The sequence below is a fragment of the Coenobita brevimanus genome, chromosome 29 (genome assembly GCF_032717465.1).
Source record: "Coenobita brevimanus isolate Jiangsu-jjx chromosome 29, ASM3271746v2, whole genome shotgun sequence".
NCBI lineage: Eukaryota > Metazoa > Arthropoda > Malacostraca > Decapoda > Coenobitidae > Coenobita > Coenobita brevimanus.
In genome coordinates, this window is record NC_136982.1 from 23,908,355 (window position 1) to 23,915,779 (window position 7,425).

The following is a 7,425-nucleotide window of genomic DNA, read 5'->3' on the forward strand; positions in this document are numbered from 1 at the left end:
TCATCAATATAAACAACACACCCTGCCAAACCCTCTGTTACAACATTCATGAGCTTCTGAAATGTGGCTGGTGCATTCTTCATACCATACGGCATTACAGAACATGCAAAAGCCTTTCCTAGTGTTACAAAACATGAGATCTCCCTAGCACGTTCAGTCATAGGTAGTTGCCAGTATCCCTTTAACAAATCAAACTTACTTATGTACCTAGCCTTTCCGATCTTGTCTATGCAATCTTCCACACGAGGGAGGGGGTAAGTGTCTGTTTTGGTTATCTGATTAACACGTCTGTAGTCAATGCAAAGCCTCTGTGACCCACCTGGCTTAGGGACTAGAGTGACAGGAGAACTCCACTCGCTCTGACAGGGCTCAATCATCTTGTGGTCCAACAGGTAGCCAAGCTCCTTCTCGATGAGAGGAACTTTCACTGGGTTCACACGGTAAGGAGGCAATTTAATTGGCTTTGCGTCTCCAACATCGACATCATGCATCAACACAGTGGTTCTTCCTGGAGTAGCACGGAACACTTGCGGGTACTCCTGCAGTAATGCCGAAAACTCCTGCCTTTCCTTGGGAGGTAGATGAGAAAGCTTAGTCTGGAGATCATTCATGATATCAGGATTCTTCCCCAAACTATCACTCAGGCTCATACTGCATGGGAGAGCTTCACTTGCAGACTCGGGTGGAACAGCTACAGTGCAGACTGGATTATTTTCGTCCCGCCTGTGATATAACTTTAGCATGTTGATGTGACATAGTTGCTTGCTCTTTCTACGATCTGGTGTGGCGATGACATAGCTGACATCACTGAGTTTCTTCTCCACGAAATAAGGGCCACTAAACTTGGCTTGAAGAGGTTGCCCATGAACTGGTAGCAGAATCAAAACCTGATCTCCTGGCTGAAAGTGGCGTAACCTGGACTTCTTGTCATACCAAGTCTTCATCTTCTCCTGATCAGCTCCTAAATTCTCTCTCACCAGCTGTAAAGCAGTGGACAGCCTTTCTTTGAACTTCATCACATACTCCAGCAGGTTGACGTCATCTTCCTCCGACAGCCAGGATTCCTTGAGTAACTTAAGGGGTCCTCTTACTTCATGGCCAAACAGTAGTTCAAAAGGTGAGAAGCCCAGTGATTCATTTGGAGATTCTCTTGCAGCAAACACAACGAATGGAAGACCTTTATCCCAGTCTTTCTGATGTTCCAAACAGTATTTCTTGAGCATCGATTTGAGTGTTTGATGATATCTCTCCAACGCTCCTTGGGTCTGGGGATGGTAAGCTGAAGACGTGATCTGGGTGATGCCCAACTCTTTCAGATACTGCTTGAAAACGTTTGACATGAAATTACTCCCCCGGTCTGACTGTACCTCCTTAGGCAGACCAAACTTTGTGAAGAACCCCAGCATTTCCTTAACCACGTTCTTTGCTGAGATGTTTCTAAGTGGAATGGCTTCAGGATAACGAGTAGCCATGTCAATCATGGTCAACACATAAGAAAATCCTGAAGAAGTCTTAGGAAGAGGGCCCACAATATCCACCAACACACGGGTGAAAGGCGCCTCAAAAGGAGGAATGGGAACTAGAGGTGCAACCTTTTCGGTCTGATTACACTTCCCCACAACTTGACAGGTGTGACAAGACTTACAATACCAGGAAACATCCCTGAAGATACCTGGCCAGTAGAAGTGTTTCAAAATGCGTGCCACAGTCTTCCTCACTCCAAGGTGTCCTGCCAAACTGGAATCATGAGCCACTCTAATGATATCCTGCCTACAAACACGAGGGATGACAACTTGATGTACAACCTCCCATTCACAGTCGGCTGATGCTGTTGGGGGTCTCCACTTCCTCATAAGTACTCCTGACTTTACATAATAACAAGTAGAAGCACCAGCTGACTCTTCCTCACTGCAAGCAGAGTTAGCTAGACCTTTCAACTCAGGGTCAGCAACCTGCAACTCAACCAACTCTTGACGAGACAAATTATCAACACTACGGGGTACTGCCTCATCTGGTGAGTGGTCCAAATTAGCAAGAAAAGTGTCAGCTAGGATAACATCATCATCATCATCATTATCCTCTAAATCACCAGTAACTTTAGACTTAGCCCTAGTGACAGCACATGCAGGGAACACATCAGGGACATCACAATCCTGGGACGCAGCCACTGGCTCACCAGACAACTGAGGAGCTGGACACACTTGACTTCCACCAATATCATTTCCAAGTAAGAAAGTTACACCTGACATTGGGAGTGTCTCAACCAACCCAACCATAACAGAACCATTAACAAAACCAGACTCTAAATTCACTCTGCACAGAGGAACAGAGAAGTAATTATTCCCTACACCTTGTAAGATTACAGTTTCATCAGAGGAATTAAAATTAGAGCCTAGAACACTGGTCAGCATAAGGGATTGGCAAGCACCTGTATCACGATATATTTGAACTGATTTCCTGTCATTACTGTCCAGAGGACTGACAAAACCATCAGACAGGAAATTAGCACATGAACTCTTGAGAGTGTCACCCACGTTACTGCTCAAAAGAGGAGCTCCATCATGAGAATTTAAGTTACCCCTCAAAGCAGGTTCAGTTAACTCAGTTAAAGAATTCTGGGAACTCTCAAGAGTGGACACTAGACCAATTGACTGAATATTTAAAGACTCCTTTTTGTTCACATCACGCTGTCTCCTGAAACATCTCTCCGTAGTATGACCAAGCTTACTACAATAAGTACATTTACTTTTCTGAAATCTAGAGGTGGAGCTGGTATTTACTTCCTGAGAAACATCATCTTTATTCTCTTTCCTGTTACCTGTACTCTGAGTAGAGGCAACGTACTTACTCTCAGCTTTCCCTTTTTCTCTAGAATATCTCTTGTGAGTGAGAACATACTCATCAGCTAAAACTGCAGCATCAGACAAATTATCTATTCTTTTCTCATCAAGATATAGGCTTACATCTTTACTAATACACCTTTTGAAATCCTCCAGCAAAATCATCTGCTTAAATTTACCAAAATCAGAATCCACATTCTTAGAATTTAACCACTGCTCTAACAAATCTTCTTTGATTCTTGCATACTCAACATGGGATTGCTTATCTTGCTTGTAAGTTGTCCTAAATTTTACTCTATAAGCTTCAGGAACAAGCTCATAGGCCTTAAGAATCAAGCTCTTTACTACATCATAATTATCAGACTGATCCTGAGGCAAAGATGCATAAGTTACTTGAGCTTTACCGGTAAGAACAGTTTGAAGGAGTACTGGCCAATACTCCTTAGGCCAATTAAAACCTGTAGCTACCCTCTCAAACAACTGAAAATACTTTGTTAAATCAGATTCATTAAAAGGAGGGACAAGTTTAACATTTTTAGCCACATCAAAATCATCAGAGCTAGATGATCCAGTTCCACATTGTTTCATGCGATACTCATGGTCTGCCTGAATCCTGGCAAGTTCAACTTGTGCGTGAAACTCAGCCTCCTTAGCACGGGCCTCCTGCAGGGCTAGCTGTAACTTAGCTAATTCAATCTGCGTTTGCTCATTTGGAGGAGTTACATTAAACAAGCTTTCATTAATCATGTCAACAATTTGATCTTTAGAATGATGAGAGCGAACAACAATTCCCAATTGTTGAGCAACAAGCTTAAGTTCATTCTTTGTTCTGTTTTCTATATCACACACTGTTTGCACATTTGACAAAAAATCTTTGGCTTCATCAAGTGTAGAAATAGTAGCCATCATGAATATATCACAGTCACAAAATATCAAACAATATCCTTATGATAATATCCTGAATATCCTGATATGAGGTCGCCAAATTTATGTTACGGAACAGAGAAAGATAATGTACACTTTAAGTGAGAATACTAAAAATCACTACTGTCCCGTAAAGTTCCAGGTTCAAAACAAAGAGTTCGGTAAAATTACAAGTCAAAGTTTAATGCTCAAACTAACAATAAAACATTCAGAACTCATAAGGATAATGTAATGGCAAAAACAGGTTAAATATATGGTTAACTGCAATAGCCTCTATTAACACGAAATTAGCAAGAGTAAATTTATCTAAGTCAGCCCTGATAAAATGAGATACCAGATAATACTCAGTGAATGCCAGATAAATAATTACAGATACAAACTATTATCAAAAATGACTGACATAAAGAACCCTACATGAATTACAAAAACTTCACTAGGCCTACAAATTAAACTTATGCTATACAGTACAAGAAAAAATGCAATAACAGTTATACTCAAATTACACACAGCTGCTAGATGGTTGGAGACTTCTTGAGCACTCACAATAATAATATCTGTACAGGGGAGGACAGAGATGTGAACAAAATGAGGAGCAGATCTAAGTGGCAATGATGCAGAGACTGAGCTCATTATATAGGAGCCAGGAGAGCTTGATACAACTTGTAATAAGGACGCGCAAATGAAGCCATGGGGACATAGAGTTGACAATCCCGCTCTGGACAACAGAGAGAACGACTTACTCTACTATAACGGTAGAAGGGGGGACTGAGGCAGAACACGCTCGTGATCAAACATGCAGCAACTGTGCGTTAAAATTAGACAAAGGATGATGAAATCATAGGCTATGTAACAATATATATATATATATATATATATATATATATAGATATATATATATATATATATATATATATATATATATATATATATATATATATATATATATATATATATATATATATATATAGTGTGTGTCCGACTCTGGGCATAGGCTTCACAGCCTGCTATCAAAGCCCAGCAGTCCTCCGACATACCATACACCTCTGCATGTCGCCACTTCGGCGCTAACACCCACCGTCCATATTGAAAACATGCTAGGGCTGTTTCATACAGGACTGGTGCATTGGTATTAGCGGGGGTATTTTTAAGACATGTCGGCGAGTCTTCTGGTAGATCAGTAAAGCCTGATTTAATGAAATTCAAATCCTTACACTGTTCCCTGCCCCAGCCGGGATTTGAACCTGGGCCCGTTAGGACCGCACGCCACCTCTCTCTCTCTCTCTCTCTATACTGTATATATTTACACACACACACACACACACACACACACACATATATATATATATATATATATATATATATATATATATATATATATATATATATATATATATACCTACATAAACATATATATATCTATAGAGATATATCTATATATATACAGCTCTCTCTCTCTCTCTCTCTCTCTCTCTCTCTCTCTCTCTCTCTCTCTATATATATATATATATATATATATATATATATATATATATATGTATATATACTGTATATATATATATATATATATATATATGTATGTATATATATATATATATATATATATATATATATATATATATATATATATATATTTATTTATATATATATACCGCGTTGAGCACAGCGCTTCCCGTCCGATCAGCGAAGTTAAGCAACGTTGGGTCTGGTTAGTACTTGGATGGGTGACCGCCTGGGAACACCAGATGCTGTTGGCATCCCTACGTGTCAAGTGGGGTTGGTGGAGGATTAGTGCCCCTCCCTGTAAAACAATTAACTCTAAGCCATTGGCCACCCCGTCTGGGATACATGGCGTCTGGCAATGAATGAATGATATATATATATACATATATATAGTATATATACATATATAAATACATATATATACATATATATACCCCCCTGGGGGTAGGGGGGGTTTTCAAGAATACTCCCCCAGTATCCCTGCTTGTCGTTAAAGGCGACTAAAAGAGTTGGCGGAGGGTTAGTGCCCCTCCCCGGAAAACAACTAACTAAAAAAAAAAAACAATAAGCCTCGGACAAGGGCTGACCAAAAGATGACGACCAAGGACCGGACAAAGGACATGGTTATCGGAACGTGGAATGTAAGGGGAGCGAATGATGAGGTGAAAGAGAGAGAGATTGTCCAGGTGCTCGAGGGTGCGAAAGTGGATGTATGTGGAATAACTGAAACAAAATGGAGAGGAGAAAGTGTGAGAGAATGGGAGTATGGATGGGGTATATGTGCAGGAGTAGGTGAGAATGAGAGGGCAAAGGAAGGAGTATGTATAGTTGTGAGTAAAAGACGGAAGAAGAGCATAAGACAGTATGGATCAGTTGGGTCAAGGATTGTGTGGGTAAAGTTGAAAGTTGGAATACAAATGTGGGCGATTGTGTGTGTGTGTATGCGCCAACGCAAGATCATGCTAGAAGAGTGAGAGAAGAGTTCTGGACAAATGTAGAAGTGTGCATGGAAAAGTTTGGAAGGAATGAGAGAGTGTTTTTGATCGGTGATATGAATGGTAAAGTTGGGAATGTGAAGGTGGATGGAATAGTTGGTGAGTGGGGTGTGCCTGCTGCGATAGATGAGAATGGCAGTGCGTTAGTGGACATTTGTGCTGGGAGGGGGTTGGTGATAGCCAATACCCTCTTCAGGCATAAAATGATCCACAGGTATACATGGCGAGTGATGAGAAGGGTGGGTGGTGAACTGAATGAAAGGAAGGCAATGATTGATTATGTGTGTGTGGATGAAAGGATGCGAAGATGTGTAATAGATACAAGAGCTTATAGAGGTTGAGGGAGTGGACTTTCTGACCACTGCTTGGTGGTGGCCAGAATTAGAATTCAAGTAAGATGGAGGAATAGAAGAAGGGAAAGACAAGAGGAAGGAGTAGTTGCAAGGAGAGTGGAAAGGTCACAAGAGGATGAGAAAAAGGCAGAGTATAAGAGAGAAGTGGAGGAACGATTGGGCAAATATGAATTGGAGCAGATGGGAGACATAGAAGGTGTGTGTAGGATATTTACAGAAGAAAAATGTGCAGCATGTGATGTGGTGTGTGGAAGGAAGAGAAGACGGAGGGGGGTGCAAGGAACAGCGTGGTGGGCTGAAGAGGTGAGACAGGCTGTGGCACAAAAGAAGAAAGCATACAATGAATGGATGAGAAATAGGGGCGTGGAAGAAGTTGAGAGGCGGAAGAGAGAGTTATATGTAGAAAGAAAGACAGAGGTGAAAAGATTAGTAAATGAGAGTAAGAAGAGAGTGGATGAGGAATTTGGAAGGAATTTGAGTGTAAAGTGGAGGGACTGTAAGAAAATGTTCTGGAAAGAGGTGAAAAGAGTAGGACAGGGTGGAAGTGAAGTTAGCAGGGGAGTGAAAGATAAAAATGGTAGATTGCTAGTGGAGAAGGGAGAAAAAGTGAGCAGGGAGAGAACACTTTAAGGAATTGTTGGACATAGAGGATGGAAGTAATGCGAGTATAAGTGGCTGGGGAATGGCTGGGAGAAGGAGGGAGGTGAGAAGACAGGAAGAGATCAGTAGGATAGAAGTTGTGGAAGCAATGAAGAAAGTTAAATTGGGGAAAGCCCCAGGAATTGATGGAGTGTGTGGTGAAATGCTGAAGCA

General features: G+C 41.1%; 1 pseudogene; it reads left to right on the forward strand.

The window, feature by feature from the left end:
- The first annotated feature begins 5,399 nt into the window (after nt 1–5,399).
- On the forward strand, nt 5,400–5,518 carry LOC145395087 (5S ribosomal RNA; annotated as a pseudogene).
- The last annotated feature ends 1,907 nt before the right edge of the window (nt 5,519–7,425 follow it).